General features: G+C 37.9%; 1 protein-coding gene across 4 annotated transcripts in view; it reads left to right on the top strand.

Moving 5' to 3' along the window:
* Positions 1-24,781, top strand: part of LOC131692851 (peroxisomal targeting signal 2 receptor) — a 116,084-nt gene that overhangs the window by 54,826 nt on the left and 36,477 nt on the right. Inside the window, exon 1 of one of the 4 annotated variants that reach the window (XM_058980174.1) lies at positions 23,703-23,809. The exons of 2 other annotated variants lie outside the window; for them this stretch is intronic. The gene's annotated coding sequence lies outside the window, so the exon portion shown is untranslated. Of the gene's footprint in view, positions 1-23,702; positions 23,916-24,781 lie in introns of those variants that run through there. One more of the 4 variants, XM_058980175.1, reaches the window with a different exon arrangement.

Raw genomic sequence — 24,781 nt, 5'->3', positions numbered from 1 at the left:
CCTTTCGTTTGAGTTTGCACTGCAAAGGCTTCCCTGTGTTCTGTTCTATCTAACCACATTATCGAATTTGTTTTCACGCTATATGTTGCCGAACAAAGTGTTAAGTCGTTATGTGACTTTCCATGCTAATCCTGTTTTTCAACTGGGACTGGAGTATGGTATGGCGCAGTTCTTTCGTGACGTCATATCAGTGTGAAAATGCTGGGATGTGACCTAAGCATTTGGCTAGCGTTTTTTTTACACAGACAAACAGACGCACTAATTAAACTGATAAAAAAACAAACAGATCTACTAATCGAACCCAGTGATCCCAATGTACTAGTTTTGATGTAAGCGGGGGAAAAAGTTTTTCTATTCTTCGAATTGATTACCGTGAAGTTAATGTTTCCACGTGAAATTCGATAAAAAGAAAATTGTATCTGCTTTTGCGTGTACGTTTTCTGGTATCGATTATATAGCATTCCTACAAAGGGCAAAGAAAATCCGTAGACCGTACCACAGACAAAAGACCTCTTTCTAGGACCTCGGAGTTGTGTTAACATTCGTGGTCTAATGAAATGTAGTTAGGTAAGGCCCGATCTCAGAATCTCTCGAACACTCTATATGTGATAATAAACAAACAGTGGTTTGTGGCTCAATGCCGAAACAATGTTTTTGTTTCAAATTAGGGTCATTCATCTCCTTTTACGGGATTGTAAAAATCGTAACCCTACGTGCGGTCTCACCTATGGGCGTATGAACTACACTAAGGTCGCTCCTTCGGTTTGATTTTTATTTGGAGCATTGATTTTTCTGAATTCAATCGACGATTCTGGCTCACACCGAAGAAATTTGGAGCAATATTCTTTGACAAAACATTTGAAGGCTAGAAATATTTGCGTAAGTTTTTCTTAACTGCATCCGCATAATATAATTCGTATTTAGCGTGCGGTTGACAGAATTAATACACGGTAATTCGACATGGAGTTCCAGAAAGATGTTTAACGAGTAAAAGTGCTTTGGTCACGTACCAAATTCTGTTCCACTTAGTTAATAGAGGGACGAATATTACAACTCTTGAAATCAACAGACATTCTGTTGGTTCCCAAGAGATTAATTTATTTTCGATACTCGCATTCCTTGCCCCAGGAATACAAATATTGATTTTTTGTTGTATTTTCACTTTTTGGACGAATTGTGGTTATTATATATTTTGACAGAAGTACAATGTAACTAGTCCAGGAAGATGTATAAAATGATCTGAGCTATGTACACATTAAATGTCTTTCTTTAGTAGATTTTATTCAAAATTACTGTTAAAGCGAAACAGAAAAAATACGTTTATCTATAAATATAATGTATGAAAGACGGATAAAAAAACCTCGAATATTTAATTAGTATTATATTGAAGTTGAACTGAAGACATTTGTCTTAAGAGGGTTCATTAAATTTTAAATGAAGTGGCCCATAATTTGCCTTAGCAATTGCCGTTTGTCCGCAAATTGAAGTTGTGAGTTGAATAGGATTAAATTGAATTCTATTAATTAATTCATTTTATTTCGCAGCACAGCACGTTCTACATGATAAATTCCACATAATTCAAGAATGCGCTTAAACATGTTTAATTGGGAAACCTCTAAAGCTCCAATATGGTGGGCTAATTTTAAAATATCGGAGAAAAGTGTGTATGATTTCTAACGTTTACAACTTTTGTGTACTGAATGAAATTACGGATAACATAAACATACATCGTTTGTGCTGCAGTACATGACTGAAATAGCTGAAAATCTATTGAAAAATACATCAAAACAGTCGACAGGCTTAATTGGTGAAATTACTAAATTTTTGCACTTTTAGGTGGAATAATGCTCACAAATTTTGTATTTTATTCTAATGTATGCATATTTTACATTAATACCGAGAAAACAAGAAAATTGAAGACGGTGTAGAAAAGTAAGTCGAACGGGAAGAAATGTTAAACAAAAAATTTGTTATATAATTCCGCTAAATATTTGCTTCTGCTGCAGAATTGTGAGGAATCTGAATGTATTGACTCGATGGGCACGTTGCCCACATTATTCGAAGCTTTGTGTCTTGTCATCTCGTCTCATCACTTTCCTGATTGGAAGGGAAAGATAAAGGTAAGAAAATGGAAAATGACAACACGATACAATCACAACACAAAACAGTACACAGCCTCGATTCTTCACTCCCGAATGAATAATGAACCCTACTGATAAAGCCTATAACTCTTTCCACATTGGGCTAGCAACACTAACACATCCTTGTAGCTCCCTGTACATAAATTCATCTATATATGGAGAATTAAAAATCCGGGTACGCAATTGCATTACTCCAGTTACATATCAAATAATATGAACAACGACACGACTAGACACTTGCATTCCAAAACTGTATCACAAATCTGACTACCCCTCAGTGACTCGGTAACTGGAACTGTCAAATTTGATATTTGGTTAAAAAAATAATCAAACTAGCAGCACCGATAGATCTGTTATTTTTTTCTAATAATGTTTACGTAGTTACCGGTGCAACCCCTGGTTACTCAAAGAAAAATAAAATTCCAACAAAACAAACGGATCTTCGATTACGTTTTGTACAAAATTGTGCAAAATGTGCCACAAGTACAAATATCGGGACTCCATAGCATAAGCGGCCGATCTGAAGTACGGAAAAGTGACTAGAGAAAAGGTTGTTCCTAGACTCTGTGTACTTTCTTGTAATACAAACATAAATCACGCCAGTGCTACGGTTACATGACTATTACATTCGTAAAGGACAGACCACCACCGTCAATTTAGGCTCCTGGGTAAGCAGTATTCTTTACTTATTGATTGGTGCAATCAACTCCATTTTTTCGTTATGTATTATTGCAGCCGCTGAGCCTGTCCATCAACAGGGAACAACAAATGAATTCGGATTGCCACCCGGAAACGAAAGGTGACGAGTACACCTCGAAATGAATTGGCTACAATTGCGCAACGAATATAAACAACGGCCGAGCGATTTTATTCTAAGCGGACAATTTTCAGCGTAAATGCTAGTTTACAGTTCGGGAAACTGTCTATTTTGAAAGGAGCCTAGAATTTCAACCTTCCTCCACTGAGTGCTCGCCGCTCTGGAAATCTAGCGTAATCGTCATAGGTGACCAGCTTGTTCAGTGAGCCACTGCCGGAAATTGATCAGGGAAAATTTTTCGTAGAAGTCTGCAATCTGTCGAAACAAAAGCTCCGTTGCTTCTAAAAAGTTTCAACAGTATCGAAATAGCAATGCATTTTTAACTTGTTAAAACGGCCATTTTCCCCGTTGGGAAAAGTCAATGTTGTTAATTGTTGCCGGCACAAGTACAAAGACTTTCAAAAAACCCTTGACGATTTCCGTGGTCAGGTTTATACTTGAGGAAAATTGCCATTTTTTATACTCATTCCGCTACAGAATTTGAAATCCCGACCTCTGCTTAAAATACATTGAACCCCAAATCCCGTAACACATTTCCGGAACTGTACACTAGCTTCAACGGAGATGATGTCGATAGACAGCCGCTATCCAAACCAGTAATGTGTTGGTGATTACCGTGGAAGCGTTGGTCAATGTGACGATCCAGTATACGTTGGATTCAGATAACACTCTGATCTTTCCGGAGGTGGTGGTGAAGCTAATAGACCATGGCACAAAATCGCACCGCTATAGATAAGATGGCGCTGTTAACGAACAATAAATAATAATTGATGTATGAAAATTCAATTTCTTAAAACCAAAAAAAAAAAAATTCTGAAGATTTTATTGTTAATTCAATGTATTATGCGCTACATGTTAACCCTCCGCATGCTGGGTTGTTTATGTTTATTGTTTACAGGCTTGCGCATGTATGGGGATGTTTAGGCCAGTGCGTGCGCGAAGATCTCACCGGATCTGCGGAAGATTAAACGTATCTTCTCTGTTTTAGAGCTGTTACCATTTTGTATTTAGAATATTGTTGTCATAAATCTTAATATTTCTCCTACCAACACCTGAAACTGGTCTTAATCTCTATGCCCGAGATATTTTTTTGATTCTCAACCCTCAAAAGGGCAAGGGGTCTCAGAAGCCCCGCTAGTTACAGTTCTCTAGATTCAATGAACTTGTAATTTGAAATACAAATGATCGAGCGTTTTCGGGCTTTCGATTCTCTTGTTGAACGCCAAAAAAGAGGCTTTTGATTTTTTGGGTCTTAGGAGTGATGCTTTTAAGTCACAATTTAGTTTGTCTTTTTGAGGGTTAAAAGATATCCCATGAACGAAATTTCGTGTAGAATGTATAAAACGTTCTTCTCTTCAACTGAGTCTTGCCGTTCTCTAATTCTGACTCGGTACGGCAAACGAATTAGCTAGCTATAACCCTAAGAAAATCACGATTTTCCGGTATTAGCTCGACATCCTGCTGTGCAACTTCTTCGATTAGGCTCTTTGCTGGTTAAGAATTCCTACGATGAAGAATATCACAACATTCTGCACATTCGACGATCCTTCGCATTTACCAAATCTAATATATAATAGTGTAGCTCAAACTGCACATCCTTTATTTGCAATTACTTTCTTAGGCACTTAAATCGTAAATCGAACATTTTGACAAATAGTTTCCATCATCAGTTTAATCCATATTAGTAATTCACCGATTTTCTTCGGCTCTACTGCTCCAATTTTAAAGCTCCCAGTGTTAGTTCTTTCTCCGATTGTACTCTTTGCTGGATGCAGCTCACCGATAACATCCCATTATGCTGCTGTTTTCAATTTTGACCTAAACAATTTAGTTCCTAAGCCACGCACTTGGCCGACCGTGGAAGCTTTCCATTTCTAATTCACCAACTCTGTCGTTCCTATCCGATATAGAGGTGGCATCGACGACGGTATCTTACGCACCGCACCAAAGATGATTACTAAGGTGTGGGACTTAGTCCCGTGGGTTGAACCATTCTATCACCTTTTGACCACACAGCAGCAGAATATAATTTACTTTATGCAAAAATCGTTATTTTTCACATTCTATAAAATCAGCCCCGCTGTGATTGCCCGAAAAAATATACATTCTACCCTGTCGTACAATGCACAGGGAATGTAAAGAAATATTTTTTTACTAAATAAAAATAAGAACAAAGATGAAAGTGTCTTACCGGCTAAAGAAAAATTTAAATTAAAAAGAATTGAAATATTTTGTGCGAACGAATTGAAATTTTTGTTTATTTTCTGTTAGAGACTATCGATTGCTATGACACGAAAAATAAAAACAGTGTTGCGCGAGACAGTTATTTTTCACCATTACCGAGGGGTAACTCAATGAACTGGTAACTGGCGGTAAATAACTCGAACACTTTTTCTTTGGAATGTTTCATGAAGTTTCAGGTCGTGTCGTTGATATGAAGTTCCATATTCAGATTCACATAGATCACACGAACAATACTCAGTACACTGAATAGTAGTCATATGATAATGAGTTTGCAATGTCTAGTCAGTGCCCTGACTACAATATTGCATTTGACGAATTACGCGCCAAATCAAACAAATGTTGACAGCACCCTCTCCGATTTTAATAAAACTTTTTGTACATAAGAACTTTGTCACAAAAAGCCACTTTGCATACTTCGTTTTCCCAAAAATGATCTAGACTGTCTTGTGAAAAGGGTCAAACTTGCTTTACAATTTTTTTTTCGAATGGCTATAGTCTACAAATGAGAAATCCTACAAAAAATGTCGTAGGAGTGATTTTCACAAATTTAGTCAAATTTTTTAATAAAAATGTTGAAAAAATTCTTCATCGACTACTACACTGAAAAAAAAAATCGATTTGAAAAATTTAAAGTCGATTTACAAAAAACCCATCTTTGATTTGGATGAAATTTTGTTCCAAGATAGGGAATTATGTTCCCTACTTACCATCAAAAATTCAAGTTGGGTACTTTTAAGGAAAAATTTATTTGAAGAAAGCTTCCTTGTTCAAACTGAATTTTTTTTCAGTGTATTTTTATCGAGCCCTGAACCAATAAAAGTCATAATCATATCAGAATGCAATGTCCCAACTGCTACTTGCCTTAAACATGCAAAAAGTATCACTAACGAATTTATTATAGCATCTCGGACTGGACTGAAACGAGGCCGAAGGGATTCGTTTAACGTAGATTTGGTACTAGAATATATACCGCACGACCAGACAACAAGTTTAATGTCGCGATGACCGCCACCACAAACGCAGATACCGCTCTCCACGACCTCAGTACGCCGCAGATGGGCCTTCTACGTATATTGATTGTACATGACCCGAGATATCACCCGAAATAAATCATGACCCTCATCCATTCTCTTGGACCAAGGTTTGTTGATACCTTTGGGATTCCTAAACTTGCATCGCTCCACGAAATTTGTCAATTTTCGAGCGTCCTCTGAGAAGAAGTATTGAAAAACTTGTAATGCCAAAATGTCCACCTTCTCATTATCATTCTAATCCAAGTGTCCGCCTTCTCATTACCTGGAATGGAGCAGTGCGAAAAAAAATCAAACTAGGGTAATCTGCTATGATAAAGTACTCAAAAACTCCCATGTTTTCTCCAGGAAATACAAAGAGTGCTTTTCATGCTCCAGCAAACAGGGAGCCTGCTGTAACTGTAACGATGTGGACATGGTCATTGATAGGTAAACATAAAACCATAAGTTTTGTGGGGAGAAAGTTGGCAGCACAGCCTCTTTTATGATTGCACTCACCACTACTGTCATAATAATTAGCGTAAAATTAGCTGTCATCATATGACGAACGTTCCGTGTATTCCATTCACATGATGAATCGAATACACAACGTAGGCCCTAGCCACCAGATGAAACATTGTTTCTCTGATGATCTGTCCGTTAATCCGTCGACGGACCGGTGCCAATAATCGCGATTTTCAGCTTTCAACAGCGTCGCGTATATTGGGAAAAATTCGGGCGATCTGACGTTCAAAAGTCCTTTTCGCGAATAATTCTAAGCCATCTCTGCCCACCACGAGGTAGGAGATTGTTCACGGTTGTTCGCGTCGGGTACTCGTTTCGTCTGACTTTTAATCGTAATGCAAATGCATTTTGTTAAACCTGAGAGAAAATGTAGGGACTGAAATATAAGGACACTTGGGGTTTTTGATGTCCCATGTGGAAATTTCTGCTAGTTTCTAAGATTACCGAAACCAGGAACCACTTCTTTCGATTTTGTAACAGCACCTTTCAAGGGACACTCTCAGGCCTTTACGAGGAAGCTTGGCAGAGAAAACTGATTTTCCTCTGTCGGAATTTATTAGCACATTAGAAGATGTTCTCACAATGGGATGGTCAGACTCTCGTTCTTTAGTGTACAAGGAACCGTAGAAATTAGTCGTTGTCGGTGGCGTAGCACTCTTTTTCATTATCGGAGCGTTCCTTAAAAGAATGTTTCATTTTGTCCCCACATAATTTATATGCATTTTCCACAGCGTGCCTTGTTTCTACAATAAGTCGCTGTAGGCCCAATTGTTTGCAACGACGGAAGCTCTTGCATCGCGGCACAAAAAGGCGAACAGGTAGACTAGACCCGCCCATAAGATCAAATTTTGGAAGAGCAGATTCAGCGAAAGGTTCGAAATGAGGCTGATGGAAAATAAGATGTTTTCAAATACTCCTTGATTTTTTCCTGAACGCAATTGCTTGCGAACCAGAATTTTCACTGGCTGAAACAAAGGGTTCTTGAAGGAGCGAATCCCAAACTTCGCAATTAAGGCCCCTGTTGGAGACTACACCATCAATCTCTACTTCCCGGGCGGGTACATAGACAAGATGCTTCTTCGTACACGGCCAAGTGGTACTTAGTTAAATCTCGCATATATCGATGATGTTAAATGGCTTATCTTTGCCCTCATTCAAGTTTGTTATGAATATATCCCAAATTCGTTACTGATACTTTTTGCATGTATCAGGCAACTAGCAGTTGGGAAATTGGATTCTGAGATCATTATGCCTTTCATTGGTTTAGTTTTCGATAAAAATGCACTGAAATTTAGTTTGGACAAGGACAAGTTTTTTTAAATGACTTTTTTTCCTTAAAAGTGCTTGTTTTGACAAAATTTCGTCCAAATCAAAGATGGGTTTTTTTTGTAAATCGACTTTAAATTTTTTAAATCGATTTTTTTTCAGTGTAGGAGTCAATGAACAATTTTTTTCAATATTTTTATTAAAATTAAAATTAAATCACTCCTACAACATTTTTTTGTAGGATTTGTAATTTTTGGACTATATCCATTAAAAAAATGGTTAAAAAAGTTTGACCCTGTTCAAAAGACAGTGTAGATCATTTTTGAAAAAACGAAGTATGCAAAGTGGCTTTTTGTGACAAAGTTCTCACGTACAGAAAGTTTCATTAAAATCTGAGAGGATGCTGCCAACTCTGAATACGATTTAGCGCGAAATTCGTCATTTGTGCTTGTAAGCATTGATCTAATTCTTTGACATTTTCGGACTCACATCCGGCAGTTTTTGTTTGAACCAACCTTGCAATCTACGCAAATGGCTGGCATGTTCGGATGCCGCGCAAAAGCTTGTGCTTTATCCAACTTATCGACAGTGGTTCTGCACCAGCCTATACATCCGCTCTTACCAATTCGTCCACCAATGCATTTCCAGTAGTACCGAAATGACCGGATACTCATAAAAGGTAGATAGCATTTGAAATGTTAAGTTCTTCGATTTGAGCTTGACATGCGATTACTTATTTCGATCTCAATTCGGCTGAACTAGATGCTTTCAGGGCAGCCTGACTGTCAGAACAAACATAGATTCTTTTACCGCAAATTCCACATAAAAGTTTTAAAAGGAAAACTAGATGTGACTGTAAGGTCACTAGGAGCAAGTATATACTCATCCCAAGTAGCCATTTAGGGTGTGACTAGTTGCACAATCCATTGGGTTACTGTTTCAAAGCCCAGCGCCTTAAGATGGTATGTACAGGATAGTATGTCAGTATTGGTCTAACAATTGTGTAGATCCACTGAATGTACTTGAGTCGATACTAAGATTTGTCGAAAGCCCGGCTACATTGGCCGAAGGTCACGTAAGCTCTCGTTATTCTAAAATCGATGTGAGCTGGCCAATGTACTTAACTTGATCTGTTACAATAATTTCAGAGACAATCATCGGCGAAGCCATAAGTCGGAAAACGAAGTTCAAAAAATCCCTCAAAACGACATCGGTGCAAGGTTCCATAGAAGTGGTGACAGCACATCACCTTGAGGACATTTGCAGACATTCAGTTTCCTTACCTCTACTTGTCTTACGATGAGCACAGATGACGGTTGCTAAGCATTGCGTGTGTCTAGTTCGTAGGTACTCCATGACCTCGTGTTACTTCCAAAATAGATTCGAAGAACACGTTGTCAAAATCACCTTCAATATCAAGTAATTTCTAAACTTGATTGCTTTTGCGAAAAAGCTTTTTCAGTGTTGTAGACAGCATTGTGTAACAGGGTGAGAGTAAACTTTCCGCTTTTACATTATTTCCCGCCACGCTAATGAAATGTATTCTGTTGCAAGACTATAAGTAAGAACTTTTTTCAAAATATGCTTGAATTGTTCATATCCTCTATGAAGCAGAACTGGAATGATTCCATCTTTTCCCGGAGACTTAAATGTAGCAAAACTTTCAACTCTACGAAGAAAAAACCCCAGAAAATAACTCAGGGGCAGTCACTGGAGACTGGTGCAACCCGGAAAATGTGTGTCAAAAAGACAGTTGAGTACCACATCTTCGCCAAATGAGTATTCACCACATCCATCGTTCCACCACGAGGTTCCTCTAGAGGCACGCATCACTTGGAGATTCATTCATTGGCAAACGACGGTTCGAGCTCGTTGGGTACGATCCAGTTTGCCATCTCATACATAATACTGTCTGCGCAGAAAGTTACATCTAACACCTCTTCCCTGCCAGCTGATGCAGATGTTGGACGATCTCCTACATTAAGTATATGCAGATTTGTACTACTTAAGTATTCCATCAATTCGGTACCTCTCAAATTGACATCTGAGCTGCCCCAAATTATGTGCTGGGCATTTGCATCACAGCCGATTATGAGTGGAAACCTATTTCTGCTACAGTGTGATGCCACCCCTTTTGACATCATCAGAGGATGATGGTTGACCTAGAGACCGTGTGGCATCCGGCGGGTTGCAGTGTCTCGAGAAATGATCGACTGAAAACAGGACATCAATTGACATCGATTATTTCAATATTTTTTCTATGCTCTTACCAAAGTTTAAACTTAAAATATCTATCCACTTCGTAAGGGTAAATAGAGATCATTTTAGATGGTTCATGTCATATCAGCTGAGGATTCCAGATTGCAGTATGTTCCTTTTATTGAAACTGTTCCTTCAGTCAATACAAGAACTATCATATTTTGCCACTCTTCAGCTACCGTAACTGTGAAATGTGAATCATCAAATCGATAATAATCGTTGCCTAACTTGCCAGAGGAAACGCCTGTTGAGTCACCCACTATTTAACCTTTCCTACCTGGCTATGTGGAACTCGGTTGCTGGCGAACCACCGACCGATCCCGATTTACGTTGAGTTTGCCCCAAGCTGTAAGCTGCTCCTTGATACAGGTTGCTAAAGTGAAATTTCTATTATACCCTGCTGGCGAGAGGCCAATTTCTCTTGTCGATATAGCACGCCGCCATCGTCACTTTTCATCGACCGACAGCTGTGTCGGGGTGGCTTTTTGTAGGGTTATGGTGTACGGCTTCTCCTGCACGTGGGTACATAGATGTAGATGTGTAGTGCTTACTTTGACCTGGTCAGTTATACCTTTCCTGGAGCGTGTAACTTTCAAGGTTAATAGTGTTGAAGAAAGTGGTTTAAAACGTACTTTTCTGTCGATGAAATTTGATTTTTAAAATTCTTCTAGACCATGCACTTTTGATGAGACTGGAATTTTGTCGCATTTATGATAATATTTGTTGCAAGATGCAGCCCATTACCCACACCAGGAAGGACTTTAAGTGTCGCATTTGCAATTTGAAACGACATAAAATTTCAAATTTGCAAACGAAGTTGGATACCCTGAATGGGTTATCAATCTTTTTGTTCAGGAAAAGGTTATTGAACAGTATTAGATACTAGCTAATACCCATCGCGCGTTGCTGCGACTTTCAGCGAAATAAGAGAAAAACACAATTTGTTCCGAAGCGCCATCTGGCGAGCAGATAATCCCCAATCAATAGCACACAAACACGCCCCATAACAAATGCCTACTATGTACACATTTTTACAGCAATCGGATAAGCCGTTTGGGAGTCTATAAATCATATACATACAAACATTGACTTTTATATATATAGATAGATAGATAGATAGACTAGCTAATACCCATCGCGCGTTGCTGCGACACTCTGCGAAATAGGAGGAAAACACAATTTGTTCCAAAGCGCCATCTGGCGGGCAGATAATCTCCAACTAATAGCACACAAACACGCCCCATACCAAATACCTACTGTGTGCAAATTTTTACGGAAATCGGTTAAGCCGTTTGGGAGTCTATAAATCATATACATACAAACTTTGACTTTTATATATATAGATAGATAGATAGATAGATAGATAGATAGATAGATAGATAGATAGATAGATAGATAGATAGATAGATAGATAGATAGATATAGAATAGATATAGAATATAGATATAGATAGACCGTTTACTTGGATTAAGACTATGTTTCGAAGAAGCAACAATTTTGGTGTTGTGTTGTGTATAGGTAAGTGAAGCTCTGTTTAGAGCTTCCATCCCGGGAATTTATTTCCCGGGAATCCCGGGATTTTTAGATTTCCCGGGATTCCCGATTCCCGGGAAATTGTGTTTTCTCATTCCCGGGATTTGGGAATCCCGGGAAAAAAGATTTTTAATTTATTCCATAAGATTTAGATTCTCCAAATGAAATTCTGTAGGAAATATCTTTACAGGCAAACATTTGGAGTGAGTAGTGAATGCAGATTGTGCTTTTCCAACTGATTTGCACATCAATGGACTATATATCTTTAGGCTCACTGATATGTTTTCGTGATTTTTTTAGATATATAGTCCACGCCATACTCAAAACACTGCTAAAGAATGTTGCATTCATTCAAATTTTCATTCAAAAATGGATTAATTTGCCGGCCGTTATACCGAACCATTTCCATACAGTAGCGTTAGTGATGCGCACGATATCTCTGCCACCGATGAACCGATTGATCAGATTTTCAACAATTCTTTTAATAGTTTATTTTAATAGTTAGATCTTGAATGAAAGGGCTTGCAATCAAATTAGTAATGGAAATTGTGTTCAAAACTTGGGATGGTTTGTAGTGATATCATGCTTAATGCAAACGCTATTTAAAATAAGGAATGTTTCTAGAACGTCTGCAGAAATATTTGGTCGGTTCATCGAATGTATATTTCGTCTTATTTGTTATACTGTAACTGTAATATCTGTAAATTTTTGGATGTATGAAAAGAAATACATAACGTTGTATCTGCCCAATATCATGCGCATCCAAACTCTTTGAATGCTTTCAAGGATGCAGGCAGGATTTTTTGAAGGGATACGATCAAGCAATCCAAATACTTGCCCGTAACAGGAAATCGATAATAGCCTTCATCTATCGCTGCACAGTTCGTCCATTATCTGCTTGATTTTGATTCACACATAATTCGAAATGATGCTGATCCTACTGTGACGGAAATGGATTCCATGTATAAACCTTCCTCTTTTGATCGGAAGCAACTGCACACTACTCTGAAGCAGCTCAATCTTTTCATTCAAAATTACCATAGAAGGTGCTTTGCATTAAATTGATCACATTCTATCGTATCAGAACAACGAATTCCAATTTCGGACTGTAACTCCAGCAGCTGCGTTTAGTATATCGTCCCAATCGTAATCGTAATTACCAAAATTTAGGCTATACATATAGCCAAGTAAAAGTTTTGCGTAAACTTATTGATGAGTTATCAAATGATTGAATGATGTGTAGGTCACCAAATCGCCATCTTCTGACAACTGCTTTAGGGCAGATATACATGCAATCAAACGGGTTTGAAAACTTTTCAATTTATTCTTTTGTTTTCAAGAGAAACATTCACCTTTTTGTTTTTCTTCTGTATTCCCGGGATTTCCCGGGAAATTTATTATTTATTTCCCGAATCCCGGGAAGCTGAAAACCGTCGGGAAATGGAAGCTCTAGCTCTGGTACTACAATCGTTTTCAGGATTTTAACTGCTTTTTGACATGCTTTGTAGTCGAATATATGTATAAAGAATAAAAAGAGCAACTAGTGCAATTTTCATCAAGGTACATAGATTATCACGTGTAGCGTAAAATTGAAGTCGAAAGCAGAAGAAAACTTGTGGAAAGTTTTGAAATTGAAAATTTGAAATGGCGCAGATGCTTTTTCTCTGTTAGATTCTCCTTGTAGCTATTGATGTTCTCAATACAGATAAATACGGAAAATGAAGTACTTCAGCTAACTTGGAATCCAATACAGTAGTTTTTAGCATTCTTTACTGACTAAGCCTTCCGAAACTCGCGCAAATGGCTCTGAACGAGACCCGCTGATGCGCTAAGACTATTTTGCTTGATTTTCAGAGCAGCCTGCATCCAGTGCAGGAAATACCCATTCGAAAGCTTGGAACAAACTAAAACCTGAAATTAACCGCATATTGATCTTTCATGCGCTGAAATTCTCGATGTACAATAATTTCATTTTTTTATTGAAATGCAAATTTTGTTTTCTTACAATTTAAATTTCTTGAAAATATTGTATAATACAGTAGGATTCCGTTTTTGGCAACAATATTTTTTTCCAGTTGCCAAAACTGGAACCGTGCCAAAAATGGAACCTTACCTTAAAAGCTTTTATTTTCAATTTGTGACATCACAAATGTCACTAGAACATTAATTATATAAGAATATGCGAAATGGAATGAAATAATAGAAAAAATCAACAAATTTAACTTTATTCATTATGCCCGCCTCCATAAAATATAGTGAATATGACTCCTATGTTTGGAAATAAAGTCAAAAGCGATATCCATTATTACAACAAAATGATTATTGAGCATTTTTCAAAAGATTTACTATGAACAAAAATAATGTTACCAAAAACGGAACCCATTTGTTGCCAAAAACAGAACCTTTTTGTTGCCAAAAATGGAGCATGCCAAAAACGGAATCTTACTGTAATTAGGATTTGTTCAAAATTTAAACTTATTTTTTCGTAATACTAAGGGGAATACATTTTGACACATCTAGATCTTAAAACAAGGAATTCAGGATGCAGAAAAAATATTAGTGCATTTTTATTCAGACTTTAGGGTGCAGTTAGAAATATTTTCAAAGACTAGATATGCAATGTTAGTTTTTTTAGCACGAACTATTATTTGACGATTAACAATTGAAACAAGAAGAAACACAATAGGAATTCAAGTAAAATTATTGAAAAGGTCCTATGTGCAAATGAGAGCCTCTCTTTGTTTACTTTCTCTACGGCTATTAACACGGGTGCACTTGCGTTTGCTGCTTAACTCTTTGCATAATATGCTAGTCGAAATCATACTCTACCAATATGTAATGGAACATTATTGGAATGATGAATGGTGAAGCCGTGATTATCGAAAGAGAAAGTAAACAAAGAGAGGCTCTCTTTTGCACATAGGTCCATTTCAAAAACGCGAGAATTGATCTCAACATCAGAGTAGCAGAGACCGTATCAGGGAAAGTGAAGAGAGGGAGGACAACTATGTTCGGGAAAAGAAGAAATTAAACTTATTGCTTTTTGGCAAATGGAAGAATACTATAGGACATCATGAACCCGATCGCCGACTGCCCTCCTTGGATCCACTGGAAACTCGTTTGTGACCAGATGTCCAGGTAAAACGAAATCATCAAAGGGAAAAGGAGCACATCCTTATGAAATGGTTTCAATCACATTAGTTAAGCGGTAAAGAATGACGGTTAGCAACTTGAAAAAGTATACTGAAAGTGGCTTCTTGAAAAGTACGGTTCTCGTTTTCATCTTTTCCATTCTCTTAAAACCATTAACATTAAATGTACCAATTTAATAAATGTTACAGTAAGGGCATTTTCTAAATTTCATTCGTTTTCTTTAAAAATGTTCACTATAAACGATGTGCTCGGAGATTTCATGAATGATACAACGGGTTCTCCAAACAAAAATAATTATAATTTGCTTCATTAGTATAATTCCTAAAAAAGTAGTAGCATTTGGAAATTATAATATCTGCACTCAACAATACATGAGTACATTTGTTGATTAAATGAATATTTTTTTTAATTTTGTACTTCCAGGAATTGTACGCGATATCAATTTCTATCGATTTTTGTATTTTAATATTAGGATAGAAAAACCTGTTTTAATCCACCTAGAGGTGCAATTGTGCCTTTCTCATTGCTCCAAAATATGGTTTAGCTGGTTCGTACAATATAACATTATGGAAATGTCTTTCATTCTTATTACACTTGGTAAGTATATATAAGAGCACCTTTTTGCATTCATCGCGGTATCGGTTTGAATCGGAGTTTTCTATGTGATCGCACTCCACAACCCGTAACTCCGGAGCCGGAAGTCAGATCCACACAAAATTCAACAGCAGCTGATGGACCTTTCATTTAAAATCAAGTTTGTCAAAATCGGTTCAGAAAATTCCGAGAAACCGATGCGGACAAATCAACAAATTTTGTTTTGTAACCATACTCTTCTACTAGTAATCCAGAACAAGATGTCGGTTGAAAACGACATTCAATAGCAACCTACGGGAATATTATACCTTTCATTTGAATCTTAGTTTGTAAAAATCGGTTCAGCCATCTCCGAGAGACTGATATGGGCATTTTGTTAACAAATCTGCACATACACACACATACATACATACACACATACATACATACATACATACATACATACATACATACATACACATACATACACACATACATACACACAGATATTTTGCGATCTCGGCGAACTGAGTCGAATGTTATATAAGACTCGGCCCTCCGGGCCTCGGTTAGAAAGTCGGTTTTTGGAGCAATTGCGTAACCTTTCTATATGAGAAAGGCAAAAGAATAATATTTAGGGTGATGAGCCTATTTTCACCATACTAAGCAAGGTGCCTCAATAATTCGGTAATTTCTTGCCTTACAATCAATGGAATGCGAAAAAATTAACATCAACCGCTTTGCTTCGTTGTTAAGAACCAATATTATAACACAAATGCGTTGAAAACAGTAAAATTCTCGTGTTTGAGCACAATGAAAACTCGAATCGAGTGCCCCTATTGTTGCATTACCATTTGACTCAATGCGTTGAACAAAGATGGCAGACACTGCTCTAACCAACGGCTTCAAATGGGTAGGGTGATAATAGAAACATGGTGCAAATGGGCTCATCACCCTAATTAGCTTAATCAGAATGAGTTCAATGTTATCTTCATGTGATTATATTTTGAAATGTTGGAAATGTTGGAATGGGTTTGAAAGTGGAGGGAATGGGGGGTTAGTAGAGTGGCAGTGGAGGATGCGTCAGAAATCCTTCATCTTATTTCGGTATACGGGGTGGATGAAGGAAATGCGGGCGTGAGGGTGGTCCAAGAGGAGGGGAGTGATGAAGGAGGGAGGTGTAAGGGCAAAGCGGGGAGAGGGGCGGCGACGCAATACTCAGCTGCATATTTTGCCTTTCATTTGAGACTTGGTTTGAGAAAATCGGTTCAGTCATCACCGAAGAACCGATGTAACTTTAATTGTGGAATATGCCCGGAATTCCGGGCTTCCGAAATCGTCGATAGTGGACAATATATTCAAAGAATGTTTGATTGGCAATCAATGATCTAGATCTGCGATTAGAAGTAATTTGGTGACCATTTCAATACTTTTTAGCCTCTGAGGTATTACGATAGTACCGATTTATATGGGAAATTCCAGTGTATCCTTACTAACACCCCTGTAACTCTGGAAGCAAGAGACATAACCGAATGAAATTCAGCAGCAGTCAATGGTATTACTGTATCTTTCATTTGAAATCAAGTTTGTAAAAATCGGTAGAGAATTTGTTGGGGAATGGGTGTAATATTAGGTTAGGAACTTGGCAGGTTCCCCGGGGGCGTCATGAACCGTCATAGGTGACCAATGTGGTCAAAGCTGCTTTGATTGATCATTAGTGATCCAGACCCGCAAGCTAGAGTAATGTTTCATCGATTTTGATATGTTTTACATCATTTGAACATCATGGTGGTACCAGTTTATATGGGAATTTGCTGTGTGACCGCACTCTTCAACCCGTAACTCCGGAACCGGAAGTCGGATCAACTGAAAATTCAATAGCAGCTTATGGGAGCGTTTTACCTTTCAGATGAAACTAAGTTTTCGAAAATCGGTTCAGCCATCTCTGAGAAAATTGTATGAGTTTAAATGACACACACACATACACACACATACATACACACATACATATACACACAGACATTTGCCGATCTCGACGAACTGAATCGAATGGTGTATGACACTCGGCCCTCCGGGCCTCGGTTAAAAAGTCGATTTTTACAGTGATTGCATAGCCTTTCTTTATATGAGAAAGGAAAAAAAAAGTTTTTTTGTTAAAAATGTGCTTTTGTATTTCTACGTATTTTTGTGAATATATATTGAGAACATAAAATTCTGGTCTTCCAGAAACTGTAGTTAGAATCAATTGTAATTGATTAGTGTACGAAAATATGTAAGCCATCGCATCTAATTCAAAATTATATGCTAAATAAGTAAAATTTCTGTATTCCTACAAAGTTTTAATTATTTTTTAGAAAATATTTATTCTTTCAGCAACTGTAGGTGGTATCCAAGAATAAATTATAGATGTGTAATGTAGTTTGAGAAAAAAATAATGTACGGATAATCGAAAGAATTTCTTCGGTTGGTCGGTCTACGGATAATCGAATATGGCCTGTAGCATATTTTAATGCAACAAGTTTTACGATGTGCCAAGAATGCACATTTTTTTCAAAAGAGGCTGTATATGATTATCACACTGGCAGGGTACGATCACCGTCGCCAATGCGATAATCATATGTTCTTTCTGGGATGTCATCATACCCAGAGATAGCATAAGGGTTAGTGCATTGGGCCGGAGTCTCAAAGGTTGCGAGTTAGAATCTCGCCTCTGAGTGGAATTTTTTTCACATGATTACTTAGCCTCACTCACCATTTTCGAATGCTTTTCCCCGTTGGATACCACCAGTCCTAAATTACTAAATGTTCTAATTTTCAATTCTGCCGTAACGCCTTTTGTGGATACCCCGAGGGCACTGAAAACATTCACAACGTTTTTCTCTAAACCACATTTTTAGAGCTGGCCGGAAACGTAACACGAACAAATAATTTTCTATCGTTTTGAAACTTTTACAGTTTATTCAAAATTGATTTCCCCAGCGACGTACGTAGGACTTTATTTTTTTAGTGGTTAGATTTTTAAACAACAATTTTGTGTCGATTTTTATGACATTTTAAGTATTTTTGCCTTTCTAATATAAAGAAAGGCTATGCAATCACTGTAAAAATCGACTTTTTAACCGAGGCCCGGAGGGACGAGTGTCATACACCATTCGATTCAGTTCGTCGAGATCGGCAAATGTATGTGTGTGTATGTATATGTGTGTGTGTATGTGTGTGTCACTTCCGGTTCCGGAGTTACGGGTTGAAGAGTGCGGTCACACAGCAAATTCCCATATAAACTGGTACCACCATGATGTTAAAATGATGTAAAACATATTAAAATTGATGTAACATTACTCTAGTTGCTTTGACCACATTGGCCACCTATGACGGTTCATGACGCCCCCGGGGAACCCGCCAAGTTCCTAAGCTAATATCACACCCATTCCCCAGCGAATTCTCTACCGATTTTTACATTGATTTCAAATTCAAATGAAAGATACAGTAATACCATTGACTGCTGCTGAATTTCATTCGGTTCTGACTTTTGCTTCCGGAGTTACAGGGGTGTTAGTAAGCATACACTGGAATTTCCCATATAAATCGGTACAATCGTAATACCTCAGTGGCTAAAAACTATTGAAATTATCACCAAATTACTTCTAATCGCAGATCTAGATCACTGATTGCCAATCAAACATTCTTTGAATATATTGTCCACTATCGACGATTCCGGAAGTCCGGAATTCCGGGCATATTCCACAATTAAAGTCACATCGGTTCTTCGGTGATGACTGAGTCGATTTTCTCAAACCAAGTCTCAAATGAAAGGCAAAATATGCAGTTGAGTATTGCGTCGCCGCCCCTCCCTCCCCCGCTTTGCCCTTACACCTCCTTCATCACTCCCCTCCTCTTGGACCACCCTCACGCCCGCATTTCCTTCATCCACCCCGTATGCCGAAATAAGATGAAGGATTTCTGACGCATCCTCCACTGCCACTCTACTAACCCCCCATTCCATCCACTTTCAAACCCATTCCACCAACATTTCAAAATATAATCTCATGAAGATAACATTGAACTCATGCTGATTAAACTAATTAAATATTATTCTTTTGCCTTTCTCATATAGAAAGGTTATGCAATTGCTCCAAAAACCGACTTTCTAACCGAGGCTCGGAGGGCCGAGTCTCATATAACATTCGACTCAGTTCGCCGAGATCGCAAAATATCTGTGTGTATGTATGTATGTATGTATGTATGTATGTATGTATGTATGTATGTATGTATGTATGTATGTATGTGTGTGTATGTGCGGATTTGTTAACAAAATGTCCACATCGGTTTCTCGGAGATGGCTGAACCGATTTTTACAAACTAAGATTCAAATGAAAGGTATAATATTCCCATAGGTTGCTATTGAATTTCATTTTCAACCGACATCTTGTTCCGGATTACGAGTTGAAGAGTATGGTTACAAAACAAAATTTGTTGATTTGTCCACATCGGTTTCTCGGAATTTTCTGAACCGATTTGGCAAATTTGATTTTAAATGAAAGGTCCATCAGCTGCTGTTGAATTTTGTGTGGATCCGAGTTCTGGTTCCTGAATTACAGGGTGATACGTACGATCACGCAGCAAATCCCGATTCTAACGAATGCTGCGATAAATGTAAAAAGGTGAAATTTTTTCCAAAATGTAAACACAACTGTTGAATTTGTAGATCTAGGTCACCAACAGTCATTCAAAGTCTCTTTGGTCACACTGGCCACCATCGACGGATCCGAAAGCATCCAAATTCAGAATAACGGTTATATTGGTTTCTCGAAAATGGCTATACTGATTTGATCAACTTAATCTCAAACGAAAGGTGTTGCGTCGTCGGAAACTGATATTAAATTCCATCTCCATCTGACTTCCGGCTCCGGAATTACGGGTTTTGGAGTGCGATCACATAGAAAACTCCGATTCAAACCGAAACCGCGATGAATGCAAAAAGGTGCTCTTATATATACTTACCAAGTGTAATAAGAATGAATGACATTTCCATAATGTTATATTGTACGAACCAGCTATTAAATCATAGTTTGTAGAAATGAGAAAGGCATAATTGCACCTCTAGGTGGATTAAAACAGGTTTTTAACTAAAAAGAGCGCCATTTTGTAAAAAATCAAAATATCGTACATCGTACCTCGTTTGATATTTTTATAAGGTACCGCAAAAACTTTAATTCTAAGCGCTACGTAAAAATTTACGGGAGATAGGTGTCCGGCCGTGGACCCTTTCCAAAAAGAGGTTTCTAAGGGGAAATGCTGCACAGCCGCCATCTTGTGAAAAAAATGCTTGAAAAAATTATGTTTTGTACTTCACAACTAGAACTATGAATCCCATTTTGCAAGTTTGCAATTCACCTCTTTATTGAAAAAAAATTAAATATAATAATGCAACATTTGAACTTAATTTCTCTAATTTTCGTGGGAAAATATTGAAAATAATTAATGAGTTAATCTGTGAAGGAGACTTTAAGAAAATAGGTGTGCATCATAACTCAGAATCTACTGGATCAATTATTTCAAAATTTTGTACAGTGCTTCTTCACACAATTTCCAATGAAACTACGAGCACTTTTTGTTAAATTATGGTATTACTTTTACAATAACTCATTAATTGATTATAATAACTAAAATAATTTTGAATATAGTACATATAAAATGGTTGAATATAATGAAGCCAGATAGCGCTGAAGAAAAAACTCAAATGCTCGCCGTTTCATTCTTTTATAACATTCTTGGATACTAACAGATACTAACCACTCCTTTAGGATTTTGTAGTAGATTGTTAGTACTTTCAACTTTTTTAGAAAACTTGTTAAGAAATATGATATTTTTAATCAAAGAAACAGCTCTAACTCTTTTTATAAACATCGGATCGTCTTTAAATATTCAACAAAATTGTGGGTTTTTACAATATCTAAAACATTGTGAAGAACATTGTTGTAGAGAAATGAATACGTCAAAAGTTATTTTAAATAAACTGATTTTTATGGGGATCATTGGAAAACTTTTCATAACAACGAAACAGCTGTAGATAGAGAGTTAGTATCTTCATGTAAATTACTTAAAAAATATTCTCTACAACTTTGCTGAAGGTTCAAACCGCCTATCTCCTTTCAGTAAAAAGTTATGTTTCAGAAATACCTTTACACTTCATTTTGGAACATGACCGTCTACTTCAAAAAATCCGCTTTAATAACTCCAAAAACTTATCTGAAATCACCAAAACTCAAAACCCTATAGTTTAGCCACAAAATAATTAAAGGCATGAATTTGCTCATTTTGACCACTGTGGGACGGTTTGATTGATCATATCGTTCCCAATTCCTTACGTATGAACTGTGTCAGCAGAAAGCGATTCTAAAATTAAAATATTCGTTTCCTAATTCACGAATAGGGACCAGAAATGGCGCTGTAAACTTTCTTCGAAAAAGTTGAAGCAGGCTGCTGACAAACAAGTATAGTTTATGAAACTTGAGTACATTTCTAAATTATTTGAAGGTGGTTTTGATGAAATCGTTTTCATTTTTAGAAATTAAGACACTTCTAATTTATAAATGAAACCTTAATAAACGTTTTGCAGAATAGAGCACATGTCTGAGTCATTTTACTTTTTCAAAAAAAAATAAACATTAGGTACTTTTTGCACAATTATATAAGGTTGTGGATCCAAAAGTCAAGCAATGGATCAAGTCAACAGTTTAGAATGATGCTTATTACTACTACATGTATTTATATTACTTTATTACCTTTTAGTGAGTTCGTAATCAATGACGCATACCTTGAAATGTAATTATGAGATCATAAAATCGACGATAATACTAGGATGTGGTATTGACCGCCTTGGAGCGTACGCTTTAAAGCCTTTGGAAGTACAAAGTTACTGCTTAAATCTTTTAAAATAATTGATAAAATTACAACACTTAGCCGCTAAAAACAAAATTTTAGTATTACATTTCGTTGCGGAACTTGACTGTCGATTTCGACAGACTTCGCAATAGATTCTCAATGAACAAGACAATTGCAGGGATAGTGCTACGATTCTACGGATCACTAAGAATGATTCCTGCCTGCCATTTATCTTGAAATCGTCACGCTTCCATGTTCTTTCCATCCGATTAAACTAAAAGTTATTTCCCTTATCAGATCAAGTGATTTATGATATCGCAGATGACTATGACAAACGCGCAATCGGAACTACGATCACACATCAAAGCTCCACAATAGCTACCGACGACAAATACCACAATCAATCACTTGGTATGTAATAATTTTTAAACAACGTACATCATCGCAAACGGAATATTACCCGGAAGCTGCCTCTTCTTCAACCCCCACGTAACACCGTCCGACCAGTCAGGCATTTTTCTTCGTCCGTGCGCGCATCAAATCAACCACACTCCCCGACACTCTTCCCATCAACTCAACTCGCACACAACAGTCTTCCTCATTCAGAAGTGCCAGAAAACTGGACACAGCATTGTGGCGGGGAAAAATCAATAATGCATCTTCTGCCAGAATACTATATCCTGTCCATTTCTCTCATCACATAAATTCCACCTCCCTTCATTACCACTTGGCCGTGACTTCTATTAGGATGCAAGCCGTCCCTTTGGCTGTAGTATGAGTCTGCGACTAAAACCACCCACCCTCCTTCAATATTATAAATTCTCTTCTTTGGTGGTGGTGAAGTTTACCTCGCTTAGATTATGCGTAGAGCGGTCCTTTCTCCCTGTTTTTTGGTGGGAAGAGCTTTGGGTGGTGCATCCTGCTTCCGCTGCTGCTGCTGCTACTTCCAGTAATGAGCTTAGGGTGGTTTTGTCGAAAAACTGTTTTCGACGGCTGTGGTTATGGTTAGGAAGTTGAAGCATATCTTGCACATCTTTTTCTTTGGCATCATTTTTTTTCTTCTGCGAATTAAATTATTATTTGGTCTTCATTCCAACTGGGTGCACATCAAATTTACCAAAAGCAATTCAAATATTATCTCCAAGACATTTGATAACCACCCAACCGGGCCCTTGCCCCCTCCTACGGTGGTGGCGAACTGCAGTCTGATGGGTGGTAGTTCTTAGAAAGTTCGTTTGATTTGGCGTTGGGTTGCTGAGATGTGTCCAGCCTCCATCGCTAAGGACAGTGGGCGTCTGGAAGGCGACCGTGGTGGTTATTTTTCCTATCCTATCCGAAGAAAACAAGTGCATTTGGACTGTGATTGAAAGTTGTGCTTTGCGGATACTCCGCTGCTGCTGTTTGTATGATCGGGTTCAATTTTACTTGCTACCGAAAAATGTGATATTTTATACCAAATTTTTATACACCAAATTCCTATTTCCGTACAAAAAAAAACTAGTTACTATGGTAAGCACTTGTGTCGAAGCAGCAATTCTAAAAATATTTCACTCCGAAGCACTAGCCAGCGTCCACCGCCATTTTGGGCTGCTCGGATGCACTCCAAAACGATTACATTGGTTTTTATTTTGTTTCTTTTCACTTCACTATCGCATAAATCCATCCGCTGTCATCTTTGAAGTGATTATCATTTCTCCGTCTCTGTCTCCGTACCGAACCTGCTCTAAGAATAATCGCGCCGTACCTTCGTCTAATTTAACTTCAGAAATAATCACGGCAACTGCGGACGGTGAAATTCGCCAGCCATATTTCACCCGACCTTTCCCAACCGAGGCCGGCTTGTAGTCGTCACAGAACCGTCACGAGTATCACTGCTTTCTTTGCAATCTTTCGTTCCGCAATGCGACCCATCCACATCTTTGACTTTAATTAGAATTAGAGAGGAAAATTAGAACTTTCTTTTTGCCTTCTTCACTTTTGTCACTAGTCGCGCGCGCGTCCGTCGTTTAATGCATCGCAAACGGTTTGCTTACCACACAGAGCATACCGACAGCGTCGTCGCCGTCGAGTGTGGGATGCAGTAGTGCATCCTTGCTGGGAGGAAAAACGCGGCGGACACCATCACACCGAGCTGACGACGGTCTAGCTGCGAGAGCCGGGCCAAAACAAGATGCGAAAAAAGGGTTACACAATTGTTAGAATGTTTCCATCCACTTGTGTGAATAAATGTGTGCGTGTGTGTGCTTGTGTGGAAAAAAATGGAAGAGTTTTCCGCGTGTGCCGCTCCATCTCGAGAGATGTTCTCTGGCCCTGTTGGAAAATGTGATGCAAGACTCTCTGCGAATATGTGTTGCGTTAGTATGGATGATGCGCAG

The sequence above is a fragment of the Topomyia yanbarensis genome, chromosome 3 (genome assembly GCF_030247195.1).
Source record: "Topomyia yanbarensis strain Yona2022 chromosome 3, ASM3024719v1, whole genome shotgun sequence".
Classification (NCBI taxonomy): domain Eukaryota; kingdom Metazoa; phylum Arthropoda; class Insecta; order Diptera; family Culicidae; genus Topomyia; species Topomyia yanbarensis.
The sequence above is the reverse complement of the archived record's forward strand: the minus strand, read 5'-3'. Positions and strand labels throughout refer to the sequence as shown.